General features: G+C 43.2%; 1 pseudogene; it reads right to left on the minus strand.

The window, feature by feature from the left end:
- Positions 1-10,186: 10,186 nt before the first annotated feature.
- Positions 10,187-16,514, minus strand: part of LOC103071072 (ferritin light chain pseudogene) — an 11,492-nt pseudogene continuing 5,164 nt past the window's right edge.

The following is a 16,514-nucleotide window of genomic DNA, read 5'->3' on the forward strand; positions in this document are numbered from 1 at the left end:
TTGTCTTAGAATTTTTGCACTTGAGGAGAAAGGATGGGTCACTTTCTTTGGCAACAGGGCTTATAAGTTGAGAGGTTTGGTGGCCTTGTCCTAGGTGCTTTGGTGGAAGCCTGCCTGCAGTAAGGGAATGCAGAGCTTGGAAATTATTTGAGGACATACTGTGGAGAGATTTCATGGCGGGAATTTGTTAAATGAGAGGTCATACCAAAGATTGAATTGAGATGGTGACATGGTGTATCTGCAGAATTGTGTTTTCTTACCTATGAAGTGAAGTATTGAAGTGAGTCTACTTTTCAAATTGTGCATTGCAGCCCTTTAGCGGTTCAGGGTCAGCATTAATCAATGATACCCTCCCCCCGCCCGAAACTGCCGGTGTGTCTTATATAATTATTTCTTGGTATTTTTGTTTCAATAATATATAGATGCACTGGTGTCACCAATGTTTGGGGTCTTGTGGACTTGGTAGAAGCAGCATGCATCCTCACTACTATTGTTCCATGCAGTCTAATTGTCTGAAAAGTCAGTAATTCATCAATTGAGAACCTACTTAGTGGACCAGGAAAATGAGACGGTAGAACACTGCCAACAGTTGCTGTAATGAGTGACCTCCCTTCCATCCTGCTCCAGCTATCTGTGAAGTCCCATGTGAAGTGTTTATGTCAGCTTCAGTGACTGGGTGAAGAGCTACTGAATTGGGTCCTCATCTCGTGCATATTTTTACATTGGCTTGTGCTATGGTGCTTCTGATTAATTTTAAAGTGGATATTTTCTCTGAGCCAATAGTTTTTATATTTGTTGTGTGCTAGAAACACCTGAGACTAATTCTGGTCCCACCCTGAACAATTCTGAAATTGAAAATTTGTCTCTTTTCAAAATTTCCCCAAGGTGATTCTGATGTAGCCAGTTACCACCAGTTGGTGGTGAGTTTAACAACTTTGGACCGACATTTAGTTTTAGTTGTCTTAAAACTTTAGTTGTCTTAAAACTTCATGTCACCTTGCATTATCTTTAACTTGTTCTATTTCTGTTTCAGGCTGTACTCTTTAGTGAGGGGAGAGGGTTGTATATTTCATCACCAATAGAAGACTTCCATATACTATGACAATTGCTCTACCTCTCATTGTCCGTAGGCTTTAGAGAAGGGTTTTTTTTGTTGTTGCTGTTAAAGTTAAAATATATAGGCAGTGATGGTGCAAAGAAGTTAATACGTAATTTGTAGTAAAATCTTACTAATTTATATGTGGACATGGCGTATGTGAATTAAATGTTTGAAAAAAATGATAGTGTTTTAGAGTTAATAAAAGGTCTTTTGGGGACTTGGATTAACATACTAAAATCATTTTGAATTAGTAAAAAATAATTTTTAAAGTACTTAAGGAGACTTGAAAGTTTTACTAGGTGGAATACACTTCCACTTCAGTGCCTTTAGCAAACTGTAGTTCATAATAGGTCAACTTCAGTTCCACGCCTTTTAAATGTTGCCATATTCAAACTGAAGTCAGTGAGGTTCCATAGGACCCTAGGATCATTTTGCATGTTGTGGACAGAGTAGAGACAAGTAGAGATGTTTGTGGGCTATGGAGTTAAGAGAGTAGTGGGCATTGTTTAAATAAGTCTGGGACAAGATGGATAGAGTATTGAATGATTAAAGGGAAAGCGAGGGATGGAGGGATAAAGGGTGAAAGTCCCTGAAGAGGGAGGTACTTCCGACCTAAAAATAGCATCTAGTAGAAGGCTCAGGTGGGATATTAATGGTACTGACAGGGATTGTAACTTTAGACCCTTTGGAGAAAGGAGTGAAGTTTAATGAAGTATTTGGAAGCAAGACTAGACGTTTTTAGTCCCATGCTGTCATGTAAATATCAAGTTTCTAAGATGCCCTAAAAGCTTCAGTAGAGATGCATTGAGAGTCATAGACTTGTTGAGGAGGAAAAAACGTATCACAATACCAGCATTCCTGAGAATGCTGAATTAGGGTCTCCTGGAGAGCTTGTTAAGAGATTTCTGGACCGTCTCCAGCGTGTGATTCAGTACATCCTGCATAGCCACGAATATACTTTCTTAACAAGTTCCCATGTGACGTTGCTGGTGGCCCAGGGACCACACTTTGAGAATCACTGCCTGGGTGGTTCTCAGAACTCTAGAGAACTGAACAGAAACCTGGCTATTTGGTCAGCTTATTTGTAGAGGAAACACAGAAGTGCAGAAGGAGAAACTGGCCTAGAGCCAGGCATACATTTCAAGGTTGAACTGGAATTCAAACCTAAATCTTCCATTGTCATTGAGAATTGAGAAAAGTGAACGGTGTAATGTAAAGATTCCAGTTTTAGAGCCATATTGGAGCTTGGTTCCCAGTTCTGCCAATTCTGTCTGTAGCCTTGGATCAGTCACTCAACATCTCTGAATCTATTTCCTCAATTGCACAATGGAGATAATGGATTTATTTATATAAATACATAGGTAGGACTGTAGGATTGTTGTGAGGGTCGTAGATAGGGCTGCCAGGCATCATGCATGTATTATATAGTACATGTCTTGTCAGAATGCCCTAAATATTCTTATTTCAATACATTACAAAAGTTGGGCAGTTAGAGCTATTTTTCTGCCACAGTAATTGGTGCTTAAATCTGTTAAAACACAAGGTGCCCTAGATGGGGAATATGGGTAAAGTTCCTGGCACATGGTAATTCCTTTCTCCTTTGAAGTCTCAGCACTTTTTTCTTATATTACCTCTTCTGGCACTTTTACTTTCTCCCTTACTAAATTCTAAGTCCAGTGAGGGCTGGGGCCATGTCTTGTTCTTTCATCCTCACAGCCCTTGGTCTAGAACCTCAAACATTAGACACGATCCCAGCCCTTTAAGGTTGCTCAAAGGTTATGGCACCTCCCCTTCAATAACAACTGAACATCTATAGTGAGCAGCCACTGTGCTTTACATACATTCCCTGTCTTTCCCAGCAACCTTGTAAGGGAGTGGGCAACTTTACCTTATAGATGGTGAAACTAAGATTCGTTGAGCGTAAGTAATTTGCCAAAAGTCTCAAGGCTAGTAAACGCTGGAGCAAGGATCTGGGGGCTTTCTGGCTTAACATTGTTCTCTTTCCATGGCATCATGTTGTTTCCCACAATAAACCGATAAGGTGAACATGTGTTTAGTTTCTAAAGCTTAAGAAGAAAGAACCTGAAGAAGGCAGGCAAATACTAAAGCCAGCGCAGCCCAGATGCCAAGGAGCACCCAGCTCAGGGCTGTGCAAACCAGCCCTCACAGGCCTGCAAGCCCCTCATTAGCTCCGAAGCTCCTGAGACCTCTGCCTCAAGGCTGAAAGGACCAAGGTGAGATCGCTTTCAGTCCAGTTCATTTTGCTATCCCATTTTAGGCAGCACTGCCTCCTTTTATCACATTGCACGTGGCCCTCTTGTGCTGCTTAAGTCTGGCTCCTTGTTCATACCCAGATTGGATCAGTGCAGTAAACCGTGACCCGACCTTTATAAACAAACAAATAAACCATAACCCAGCAGCAGTAATTGGTCCAGGGGTGGGCAAACGATCTAAACAAGGCCCATGAGGGTCCTTTTTGCTATAGAAACCTCGAGAGAATGAAGTCGTCTTTCTGCTGATAGTGCTAAGCTGGGATGACATGGCTGGAAGCCTGAGGCATCTCCCCCATTCTGCCGAACTGGCTGAGCCAAGAAAGGGGTGAATAGAGAAAGATTCTCAGGAGTTTGATGTCCTTGGTTCCGGTGGTGCTGCCTTAACATTTGGAGCTACCCACTATCCCTTGTAGGTGTAGGAGTTGTGGGTTGTTTATTCTTTTTTGCTTAATCTCGTTTGAGTTGGGGTTCTGTCATTTCAACCCCCAAGAGCCACAGTTGTCAATACCAAGATAACACTTGGATAAATAATCCTAAAGGAACCCCGAATTTTAAGCACCCTCATAGTTATAAATCCTTACATAGTTAAATATCTTCCTTTAAAAGCACTTTATTTCTCATAATCATTGTTTTCAGTGTAGCTTCTAGTATTGGTTGTGTAGAATGGTACTGATATAGATGTATTCCTATTGACCTTTCAAAGAATCTACAAACTTTTGAGGAATGCTTACATACGTGTACCTACTCTTTAACCAGTCAGGAGTAGAAATCTGCAGCATTTATTTCTATGGGCAGTCATGCCTTTCCTTGAGATAGGATTTCAAAACCATGCTGTACTTTTCTGCTAAGGAAATAATGCAATGACAAAAGCAGAATGTTTGGGGAGAATTTGTTTCCTAATGAGTATTAGTAGTTTTTTGTATTTGTAAAGAGCTTTGTAATAATTAAGTGGCCTATGCTATTTCAACAGACAGAAGCTTCCTATACTATAAGAATGCCCTTGGGGCTTCCCTGGTGGCGCAGTGGTTGAGAGTCCGCCTGCTGATGCAGGGGACATGGGTTCGTGCCCCGGTCCGGGAGGATCCCACGTGCCGCGGAGCGGCTGGGCCCGTGAGCCATGGCTGCTGAGCCTGCGCGTCCGGAGCCTGTGCTCCGCAATGGGAGAGGCCAGAACAGTGAGAGGCCCACGTACCGCAAAAAAAAAAACCCAAAAAACAAAAATGCCCTTAACTATAAAACCACAAGAATAATTATACCATAAAACATACTTTATAATATTAACAGAAAAGATACATTTCCTAACCGACCATAGCCATTTGTCTCAATGGTTCTGGTATCATGACAGACATATTTATGTGCAAGAAAATACAAATCTATTCTTCATGAACTGCATTCACTGCTTCAAAGATCCAAGTGGGAAGCAGAACATTTGCTCCATCTTAAATCTTCTTGCTAGAATTTGAACATAGTTTTAGAAATGCTTTTTGGCTTCTTGTTTGAATTACTTCTCATGCATAGGCACTAATGGAAAATGGTTCAGAACATAGAAAGATTGCAATTTCCCCAGTGAGCACAAAACATTTTAGACCAGTCAACATCAATGTGAAGCCACACGGACTGGATGACAAATGCAATGTTATTTATATGTTCAGAGCTCTTAGTTACCCATGCCAACAGGAGGTTCTAGCGGCTTGGATAACCTTAAAGGGCCAACATCTCACCTCCCCCCAAATTTTGTCACTCTGTGACCCACCCACTTGGCAACAAATCTCATTTCCAAGTTAGTGAAATAAAATTTTAGAATTGAATGGGATCTTGGACATTGTTCGGTTCAGTCCTTATTTTCCTAAGGAGGAACCTGCAGATTTCAGCAACAGAGTGAAAACAGAAAACCTAGGTTTTCTGACTTCCAATTTAAAGAGACTTCTACTCTGTTTTAGATTGCCTCTTACAGTGAAGCTGGGAGTCAATAATGGCTTCAAGAAAGAAATTATGTATTTTAAGGATAAAATGTGCAGACAGGAGAGAACCCAAGTAATCAGTGAGGAGAAAGTAGAAGTCAGATCAGAGAACGTTGCGTAGATTTTCAGTTGCTAGAAATTAAAAGTGAAATACCCAACAATGCAAGTAGCACGTGCAAGCCAAGCACATTGTAAGTGAGAGGTACTGAGCGTGTTCTTTGCAAGAGCAATAGCGATTTTCATTCTCTACTTCCCTTCAGAGGGGGTAATGGGGGGTTTAACTCAGGTGTTACAGGTATTTTTAAATAGTCACATTCTAAAAACAAAACCGAAAAAAGAAACTGTCCAACAGCAATTTAAGTATGTATCATGTAATAAACATTGTGATGTTAATATTACATATTCATATGGTCTCTGGCACTGGAATAGCTGGCGTATGTATAATAAAGGAAAAGGCAAAGAACTCAGCTTTATCTCTTTTATCCCTTTTCAAGAGAAATATCTCATGTGTTACCGTGTTTGGAATATTTCCTAGCATGGCTGAAAAAGCAAGGAATAAACAGCAATCATTCAGTGTGCCTGATGGCACCAAAAAAAGCAGTTATTCACAAACAGAAAACTGGACTTTTGAGCAGATGTTTATTTAAATACAAACATCAACTCCTACTTTTCCTGTTATCTCCAATTATGTGATGCAATATTTTTACCAGAAGAAGCTCTTTTTAAAAACAGCCTTCCAGGGAGTGAATAAACAACACTATATTTGGCTAACAGCTGCTTTTGGAAAATGAGATGTCAGCAAAGCTGAATGTTGTTTAAAGAAAACTAATTATCCAGCTACCTTTGACTTGGATCAGAGTAAATAAAGCACTTCCCTATTTGCACTGAAATGTTTTGTCTAGGAATTAAATATTAGGTATTAGTCAGATATTTCATAGTCAGATATTTCTTCCATCATTTGCCATGTGGAGCAAATTGCATTTAAGAAGTTTCCCTGTGTTTGATTTTGCTGCCAAAACCACTTCAGGTCATCTGGTGCTGCAGAGCTGCTGCTGCTCTGCTGCTTCACCATCCTCTAGTTCTGTTTATTGTAAAGCAGTGTGTTTATGGACACATTGAAACACAGGTGACCTAGTGACACACAGTATGGTGGCATTTGTGTGAATTTAATTATGCAAATCTCAGTATAAGTGTATGTGTAAGATCACGTATAGAATCTGAAATACCACCAGTTTTTGAAAGTTCGTTTGAAGGTTGGCAAGCCAAGAGGACTGTAAAACTGGTGTATGCCATTGCCGACTGGCACTTTGACAGAGAAAACATACCTGCAGCCCTTTGTCAGCATTGTGTCAGCCAGGCTGTGGCTTCCCTGAATTAGAGCTCCTGCAGGTGCCTGTGGTGATAAATCTCCTTACTTCCTTTTAATTTGGCCACGCCACTGGGCACGTGGAATCCTAGTTCCCCCGACCAGGGATCGGACCCACGCCCCCTGCCTTGGAAGCGCAGAGTCTTAACCACTGGACCGCCAGGAAAATCCTGACTCTCCTTATTTTCACATCGACTGTTTTATAATTTGAAATATTTTTACCTTCTGAGGCAATCTCACCTGAGCACTCATTAAATGGGGGTGACAATGCTAGGGCTGAAAAATAGGCTGAAAATTTGGCATTTTGGAATGAACTTCAGATTGGCTTTCATGTCATGAAGGCCAAACAAACAGTTCCGTGGCACATTTTAGAGCGAGGACCCTGTAAAATGTTAGTGATAATCTTGAGAAAATAAAAAGCAGCATGAAAGCAAAAATGTACAATAGTTGTGGATTTTGAGGAAGCATCTCCCATTAACTTCTGTGGAAAAATCAGTATTGAGTTATGCACATTCTTTAAGAATATATCTATCCTCTGTCTAAAATCTGGTATATGATTTTCATATAAACTATTGTTAGGAAACAATTCTGGGACAAGCACGGGTTTAATGATTCTGTAAATGTTCGTTCTTCCAATGAGTATTTATTGAAAACGTTTTATGAGCCAAATAACTAGGTCGTGAGGACAGTGTTCAACTCGTCTTGTCTTCGAGGACTTTACAACCCCTTGTTGGGGAGACAGATTATAAGCAAGTAAATAAATGTAATGGGATGTTCCTGCCTCTTTTGACCAGTAAGGTAGTTGTCAGAGTAGTTAATCAGAATTCCATACCTGATATGCAGATTTACAAGGAAATGGCTCTAAGAACCTGTTCCACAAGTCTTGGGCCCAGGATAAAGGTACAGCATTTCCAGGGCCCGGGGCAAAGTGAAAGTATTAAATTCCAGACAGCAACAACAGAGCGTTAAACCAGGCCCGAGGCCCTTCCAAGTGTGGAGGCCCCTGTGACTGCACAGGTCACATGCCTGTGAAGCTGGCCCTGCTTAGATCCTTTAGCCAAAAAAAAAAAAAGCAAAGTGAAAAAGCTTAGAGTAGAGAAGAGAGATTTGGGGGATGGTGATCTTTGGAGAGCTGGGGTATGCTTGGGAATGCTACCGTCTAACTAACCCAAGTCTAGTGGTGGGGATGGTTCACAGGGACCCTTAAGGAGCTCTGAAACGTGTTTCCTGCCATGGTGAGACACAGAACCAGTGCCGGCCGGAGGGGCCTGAGAAGCTAATACTGAAGACTGACCGGGAGCATAGCTCCTACCCATGATATCTGCAGGACAGTCAGGAGGTTGCCGCTGGGATGGGACCAAACCACATGGCTAGAGCTCGCGGGGTTGAGGGTTGTTTGCCTAAGCGGGCCAGTCTGCATTCTCCAAATGGCATCAAGCTCTGCCTCCAATCAAAGATAATGGAATCTCTTCCTGCCATTTAGAACAGCCACTCAGACTCACACTCCTCCAGGCTCCTTTGTAAAGTTAAGGTAACTATCAATAGCAATATACAGCGGCCCCGCGTACCCGTTATGCAGTGTCATTATTATTAACCCACAGCATATCTCTTTGTCCACATCTCCCTTTCTTTTTCAAAAAGATGTATTTCCTTACACTTTTTCAACTTTTCTTTATACTTTTACAACATATCTATCTTCATCATCATCATCATATTGCATGCTTTTATGCTTTATATAAATATAAAGATTCTGACATTTATTTATTTTGTTTGGCTTTGTGAGATTCATCCATGTGGATAAATGTAGCTACAGTTCATTTGCTTTTACTACAGCATTCCATTGTATGACTCTACTATAATTTATTCACCTCTTCTATTAATAGACACTTGTTTCTCCTGTTTTGGTGTTATGAACAGCGCTGCTATAAGTTTTATTATATATGTCTCCATCTGCTAGTGTGCAAGGGCTTTTTTTGTAGGGGGGTACAGACCCATTCCATGTCCTTCCCCTGCTCTGTTCTGTATCTCAGGGACCTGACCCCCATAGGTTGCATTTCCCAGATTCCTGTGTCCCCTGGCTTGCTTCTGGGCTTAGCCAGTGGGAGGTGCTGGCGGGAGAGAGAAGTCAGAGTGCATATCTGCCTCTTGCTCGGATGATGTCGCTTCTGCACCTCCGGCTCCCATCCCACAGGTCCACACTGGTTCTACCTTCTGCCCAGAGACCCCAACTAACTCCTGGTCTTCTGTAGCCTCAGTCTTTTGTCTCAATAGACTGAGATGGGAGTGAGTTCCTGAAATGGCTGGTCCCTGGTCGCCTCACTGTTTGCTGTTTGACTTCCCAGCTCTTTCAATCCACAGGTCACCAATTCCTTTGATTAAATTCCTTCTGTTTCAAGACCTGGAATGGATTTTCTTTTCCAGTTACATCCTAATATATAGGTTGTGCATATCTTCAACTCCAAAATGCTCTCCAAAGTGGGTACACCTACTAACGCTTCTAGAAACAGTGTATGTGTTCCCATTGTTTTAACAACCAATATTAAGTATTGTCACGGCTTCCCTGGTGACACAGTGGTTAAGAATCTGCCTGCCAATGCAGAGGACATGGGTTCGAGCCCTGGTCCGGGAAGATCCCACATGCCACAGAGCAACTAAGCCTGTGTGCCACAACTACTGTACTGAAGCCTGCGCTCTAGAGCCCGCGAGCCACAACTACTGAGCCGTGTGCCACAACTACAGAAGCCCGCACGCCTGGAGCCCGTGCTCTGAAACAAGAGAAGCCACCGGCAATGAGAAGCCTGCGCACCGCAACGAAGAGTAACCCGCGCTCACTGCAACTAGAGAAAGTCCGCGTGCAGCAATGAAGACCCAACACAGCCATAAATAAATAAATAAATAAGATTGTCAGACTTTTACAGTTTTGCTAATCTAATTAGTCCGAAACAATATTTCACTGAAGTTTTAGTTTTCTTTCCTTGAGACTGAGGGTCTTTCTATATATTATTGACCATCCAGGTTTTCCTTTGGTAAATTGCTTGCTTGCCTTTTAGAAATAAAACTATTTGCATACAACATGATCATCAACATAGATAATCCTATGGAATCTACAAACAAAGCTAGAACTAATAAAATGAGTTTTACAAGACTACAGAATATAATATCAGTATGAAAAATATATTGCATTTCTGCATACTAGCAACCATTTTTCAGAAAAATTTGTTGGTTCCTTAAAAAGGGAAATATACCACAAAGTATGACCGAGCCATTCCACCTCTAACTACCTAAGAGGTATAAAATTGTTTGCCTATTTTTTTTTTTCCTGCAAAAAAGCTTTATTGTTTCCACTTGGTCCAAGTGGAAGTGGTCCAAGGCTTGGGAGAGGGCTCCAGGGTAGTTAAAAAGCTGCCTACTGGCTGCAGAGAAGGGTTTCAGGCAGAAGCCCTGACCCCAGAGGGCTCCTCAAAGGTCGCTGGGCTTTGGTCGGCTCCTAGTGGTACTTGAGGGTGAGCCTTTCGAAGAGATAATCGCCCAGCCCAGCCTGGCGCCAGCCAGCCTGCAGTGGTTGGTCAGGTGGTCGCCCATGTTCTTGATGAGTTTCACCTGCTCATCTAGGACGCGGGCTCTCCTGGAAGTCACACAGGTGGGAGTCTGCGTGGGCAGAAGCCAGGGCATGCCGGTCCAACATGGCCTGGCTCAGGTCCTTCTCCATGAGCATGGCGGCTCCCATAGCATCCTGGGTTTTACCCCACTCATCTTGGGGCGCCTTCTGCACGTCTGGAAGAGGGTGCAGCCACTGCGCTGGTTTTGCATCTTCAAGAGACACTTGGAGCCTTCCCGCTTCTCGTTGGCTGATTTGTGGAAAACGTGGCCCACGCCCTCCAGAGCCACATCCTTGCGGTGGAAATAGAAGCCCTGAGAGAGGTAGGTGTAGGAGGTCCGCAGATGCAGGTTGACCAGGCGGTGGACAGTGGCCTCCACCTCGGTGGAATCATTCTGACCAATTTGGGAGCTCACGGTTGGTTCGTAATAGGGAGTTAAGCCCAAAAAGGTGTGGGCGGGTCCCGAGGCCGAGGATCCTGAACTGCTGATTCTGAGGGTTGCGACTGGAAGAAACGTTGGAGGGTAGTCGGAGGCTGGAGTGAGCGGCGTCGTCCCTTGGGTCTGTGGCCTCCAAACACCTTTGCAGCAAGAGAGATCCGTGGGACCACGGAGCGTACTGTTTGTTTGCCTACTTTTTGATTGTTTGGTTCTTACTGATTTATAGGAGGTACTTATGTTCCACATACTACTTTGTTGGTTATACGTGTGGTAAATACCTTCTCCCATTCCTTGTCTTGTCTTGCCATTTTTTTCAATAGTATGTTCTCATGGATGGACGTTTCTAATTTTAATGTAGTTTTCACAAAGTTTTAATGTTTCCCTGAGTTTCACGGAACATTGATGATCAGATGAGGGCCACCAGAGGTGACCAGCCTACCTGTATTGACAAAATTCTGCAACCCACATCCCCTCGACAGAGCATGTGCAGAGGGCAGCTTGCACTTGGCTAGTCAGGAACCCTGTGTCAGCATTTCCCATTAGAGTAAATGGACTCCCGGGAGGAAGTCTGAGGCTCTATTTGCTGCAGATCCTTCCTACCTGGGAGCATGGAGGGGGCCTGGCCGCACTGGGGGCACCTCCCAGGCTTTTCTAGCCCAACTGTATCTCAGACTCAGCTGAACGCAAGCCTATAAAGGGAACGTGTTGTTGTTTTTTTTTAATTTGTACTGAGCCTGGCTTGGAAAGTGTATTGAACAGGGTGAGTCCCTGAAACATAGCCAGCTATGTTCAATGTGACCAACTGGCAACCAAGAGCCATGCTGGGTTGGAGCAGAGAACATAGGCGGTGTGCAGCCGGGGCCTCGCGCTGCCACAGGAAGCAGATAAATCTTAAGCACGACTACACAGCAGGCTGAGGAGGGCCAGCCCGGGACCAGCCTGGCGCCTCCACGCCGCCCAGGCCCGCACATCCATCTCTCCACTGGGGGCGGCAGCCTGTAGCACAGACGCACTATGAGGCCTGACTCCCCAGAACAAAGGTCAGGAGCTTTTATAACATGTGCATTTTAGGCTGGTTATTACTTGCACATGATATTTTAAAAATTCAAACAGTATAACGAAAAGTACACAAAGTCCTGCTTCTGTCTTGCCCTCGTCATCTGGGTTCCCACCTCTCCTTCTTTATGCAAGTAACTATGAATGTATATTGTTATACCTCTCTGTTTTTACCCCCAAATAGCATATACAGACAGGTTAGGCGTGGTGTCCTAACCACTGGACCGCCAGGGAATTCCCTCCTTATCGTTTGTAAATTTTCTTACAAAAGTCTGTGGTCACCCACCAGTCCAAGACAGACGTAAGTCAGGTATAAAAGGGTGATTTTTTTTTTCTTTTTAAATACTTCAGAATCAGAAAAAATGTTGTGTGATGTGTTTATTAAAGAAAAATTGGAAAATAGAGAAAAGCACAAAGAAGAAAGTAAAATTTAAGAGTAATTCTACTAGCAGAAATATTCCAGTGATCACCATTATGGTATTTAGGATACAATACTTTATAATGGGTATATTGCATGTCCCAATAAAACACATATACAATTAACATATATATATATATATATACATACATACATATATATATATATATATATATATATATATTTTTTTTTTTTGCGGTACGCGGGCCTCTCACTGTTGTGGCCTTTCCCGTTGCGGAGCACAGGCTCCGGATGCGCAGGCTCAGTGGCCATGGCTCACGGGCCCAGCTGCTTCGCGGCATGTGGGATCTTCCCGGACCGGGGCACGAACCCGTGTACCCTGCATCGGCAGGCGGACTCTCAACCACTGCGCCACCAGGGAAGCCCTAACGTATATTTTAAACTATAAAATGGAAAAACATTAATCAATGCTTGTTTATTTACCATAACATCACAAGCGTTCGATATTTCCAATTCATTGGTGACAATAATGTGATGTATGCATTAGCTTGCTCTCTCTCTATATATATATTTAAATATTTTTCTATGTGTATATATATATTCTCTCTATGTTATTTTTAAAAGGAGTCTTAAGTGGAGGCACATATTGATTTTTTGCCTATAGTGTAAAGAATTGCATCACCTCTCTACTCAGTTCAAGGCGTTTCAACACGTATTTATTCTCTACTTTAATTATAGTAGTAATTCCTTACATTTGTATACAGTACCACAGTTTGCAAAAGTCTTCTTTGTTCTTTTGAACAGCCCGTTGAGTGTGGTAGTACTATTCTTCTTGGCTGGATAAGGAAACTGAGGATCACAGAGGTTAAGTGTCTTGTCTAAGGCCATCTAGCTAGTTGGGTAGAAGACTTGTAGGTTTGGATTCCAAGTCTAGTTCTCATTCCACCAGACCATGGAGAGGACAGAAGAAAGAAGAAACACCCTATGTTCCCAGACCTGTTTAGGTTTACAACGTAGCTGATGAGACAAGTCACAAAACCATTAGACACCCAGAGAAGAAAACACTTGGCCTAACAGAGGCAAATATGATCACCCTCGTCAGGCCCTATGCATCATCCTTCATTTAGCCAGTTTCCATCATTTCTCCCTGTTGCCTTACTTGGTCTTCTTCTGGCCTCTGTGGTACCCACCTAGACCTCAAAGGCCTTCGAAGAAAAGCTCCTGATGAGAAATTGGAAAGAACTTTAGCTGATTTCTGGTCCTGGGAATTCCAGACTGTAGGCCAGGCAGAAGACGTGCACTCCCCCAGCAATGGAAATTTTTCATTGACAAGTGAGAATTACGCCTTAAATATTGTGTTTCTCCTGTAGCTTAAAAATGTTTGTCATGCATTCGTTCGATTGTTCAGTCATTTACTCGATCATGTTTGAATTCAACAAGCATCACTGAGGACCCAGCATGTCCTTGGTGTCCTAGGGCACCCTGCTAGCCCTAGAAATGAAACATGAGTTAGCCCCTTAAGGAATTCCATTTCCACATGACTCTTTTGGTTATTTAGACAACAGACTTGAGTGCAGCATTATTCTCTTTTTCATACCATAGTCACTCCTGTGAAGATAAGGGCTCTGTTCCAGGACCAAGATTGAAGGTGGTAGAGTCCAACATGTACAAGACAACCCACATACGGTGCAAAAAGAAAATATTTTGATGTATCCTTGTAACATTTCTTTTATTGGGAATGTGTTTTCCATGATGTATAATATGTTAGTGTTACATGAAGTGCACATATATACTTTCTGAATCCATAACTACACGTATGTCATGTGCTCAATAGTGTTTTCTCGATGGGGGGGGCAATCAAGAATTGGGTTTCCCTGCTCTACAGCCACGGCTACACTGCCTCTCCTTTCTCAACAGTGTCTAAAACTCTGCTGAAAGGCTCATTTGGGGAGCTTTCCAAAGTCACTGGGTTCAGATTTGTCCTAATGGCTGAGGAGAGACTTATACAAAGTTTCTAGAGCAGTAAAGTTTGAGTGAGGTCCTACAGTCTGTGCCAGACCTTCTCTCTTAAACACAGGAAGGATAGATTTCTTCTTAGCTCAGTAATCCCTTCCTTCCTGCCAGGATCTTGAATTTTAAGAGCGTACTTTTTCCCCTCATACTTGGAGAACTCGTTTTATGTTTATTTGATGTTGGAGCTCTTCTGCAGAGTGAGTTTTCACCTATTTTCCCAAGTAAGCACCGTGCTTTATCAATCCCCTTCCCTCCTGCCCCTGACCTGGAGTTGGAAGGTAATCGGTTGGGGCCCGAGTTCCCCTCCCTTCTATTGCCAGACATTTACATTTGGCAATGGATGCCAAGCAAGCATCATCTATCATTATCATTCTATCTCTGGAATGGAATTCTAGAGCATTCTACCAACTTCACCAACGAGTTCCGCTCATTTATCCAGTGTCTGGGCATCGAACACTCTGCCTACTTTCTTGCCCAGGAATCCTTTCTGCTGTACCATAGTGGATTTCTGGGCTCAGGATTATTTTCACTTTCATCTCCGTGTTCTATTTTCTTCTTTCTCCACTCCACCTCCGCTCTCGCTTCAGTGATATCGTGGAAATCATTACAGCTTCTGAAAAATATAGGTTGTTTCACTAAAAGAATTACTAGTCTATGATATTTCAAAAAGTACTTAGGTGGGGAATGTGGATTGTGATTATTTGAATTGCAAAAAGGTCTTAATAGATTCTTTTTTATTTTCTTGACATATGACCAGTTTGATAAAAATTTCAATTTTGATCAACTGTTCCAGAGACCCATCTGTTGTGCAATGTGAATTTTACTTCAAGTATCCCTTTCTTCCAGTTCAGGCCTTTGCTAAAGTCCTTGCATGGAGTGTCTGTGTTTTGAGATGAAATTTAGAAAAATTGCTCATCCACGTTAGAGGTAAGCCAGATGATCCCTGCAAACATCCCCATCTGGTTTCAGACAAGAATTCTGAGCTTCTCAACTCCCAGGACCACGTGGGGGCAAAGGCAGTCTGGCAGAATTGTTTTGAGTAAGCCATTCTGTGGGATCTTTTCTTCCAAAGCAAATGAGGGCTTCCTGTCCTTGATGCTAAAGTGTAATGGCACGTTCATGACATCTATAATTAGATAGGGAAAGCTCACTGCCTATAGTGTAAAATGGCACAAACACAAGAGAAGTTTTGTTTTGTTTTATTTTTTTGGCTACGCCGTGTGGCTTGTGGGATCTTAGTTCCCCGACCAGGGATTGAACTTGTGCCCCCTGCAGTGGAGGCGTCAAGTCCTAACCACTGGACAGCCAGGGAATTCCCAAGAAGTGTATTTCTTGCTCTGATGAGAGCACTGGGTAATGAAAAGGATGACAGGATGACTCTCTTATAGGCAGTCATGCAGGGACCCAGACGGGCGACGCTCTAGCATCTTCATCCCGTGGCTTCCAGAATTGCCCTAGCAGGCGTCTCCGTACCAGCCACCCAGAAGGCAGATAAAAACACGGAGCAATGTGCCTGGCCAGGTGTGGACACGGCACTCCTCACTTGTCACATTCCATCATCTAAGACACGGTCACATGGCCATGCCTAACTGCAAGCCAGGATGGGAAGTGAGGGCTAGGCTGGGCGTTGAAGAAGAAAAGGAGAATGTGGGTGCCCATCTCTGCCCCCACATCCTTACGCTTTGGCTCATGGAAACATTTATTCCAAAGTCCCCCTTTATTAACCAGTGAGAATCAATTGTGTATTCAGAAATAGCTCAGGGATCCCTTTCCTAGACAGGCCAGGTACCTTATCTTTTTTTTTTTTTTTTTTTTTTTTATTTTGCAATACACAGGGCTCTCACTGTTGTGGCCTCTCCCGCTGCGGAGCACAGGCTCCGGACGCGCAGGCTCAGCGGCCACGGCTCACGCGCCCAGCTGCTCCGCGGCATGTGGGATCTTCGCGGACCGGGGCACAAACCTGCGTCCCCTGCATCGGCAGGTGAACTCTCAACCACTGCGCCACCAGGGAAGCCCACCTTATCATTTTATAGAGGATGACAAACCCGTTCTAAATGGCACACAGTGGATTTGAGCGTCTCACCAAAGGATTTCAGATGATCAGCAAATCTCTACGGGGACAAGCAGGGGTGACCTCTCCGGAACTGTACACACGAGTGTGGCATATCTACCTTCTCACTGGAGGCTATGATCCAGTGTTCCCAAGTGTCTGAAAAGCTGATATACGTGGCCTTTTCACTTGATCAGGGGGAATTCTGGTCTTATCTTTGCAAATAAAAATAATTCTTCTGCTGAAATTGCCTACTTGTTATCTGGAAAGACAGCAGGA

The sequence above is a fragment of the Lipotes vexillifer genome, unplaced genomic scaffold (assembly GCF_000442215.2).
Source record: "Lipotes vexillifer unplaced genomic scaffold, Lipotes_vexillifer_v1.1 scaffold331, whole genome shotgun sequence".
In the NCBI taxonomy this organism is placed as follows: domain Eukaryota; kingdom Metazoa; phylum Chordata; class Mammalia; order Artiodactyla; family Lipotidae; genus Lipotes; species Lipotes vexillifer.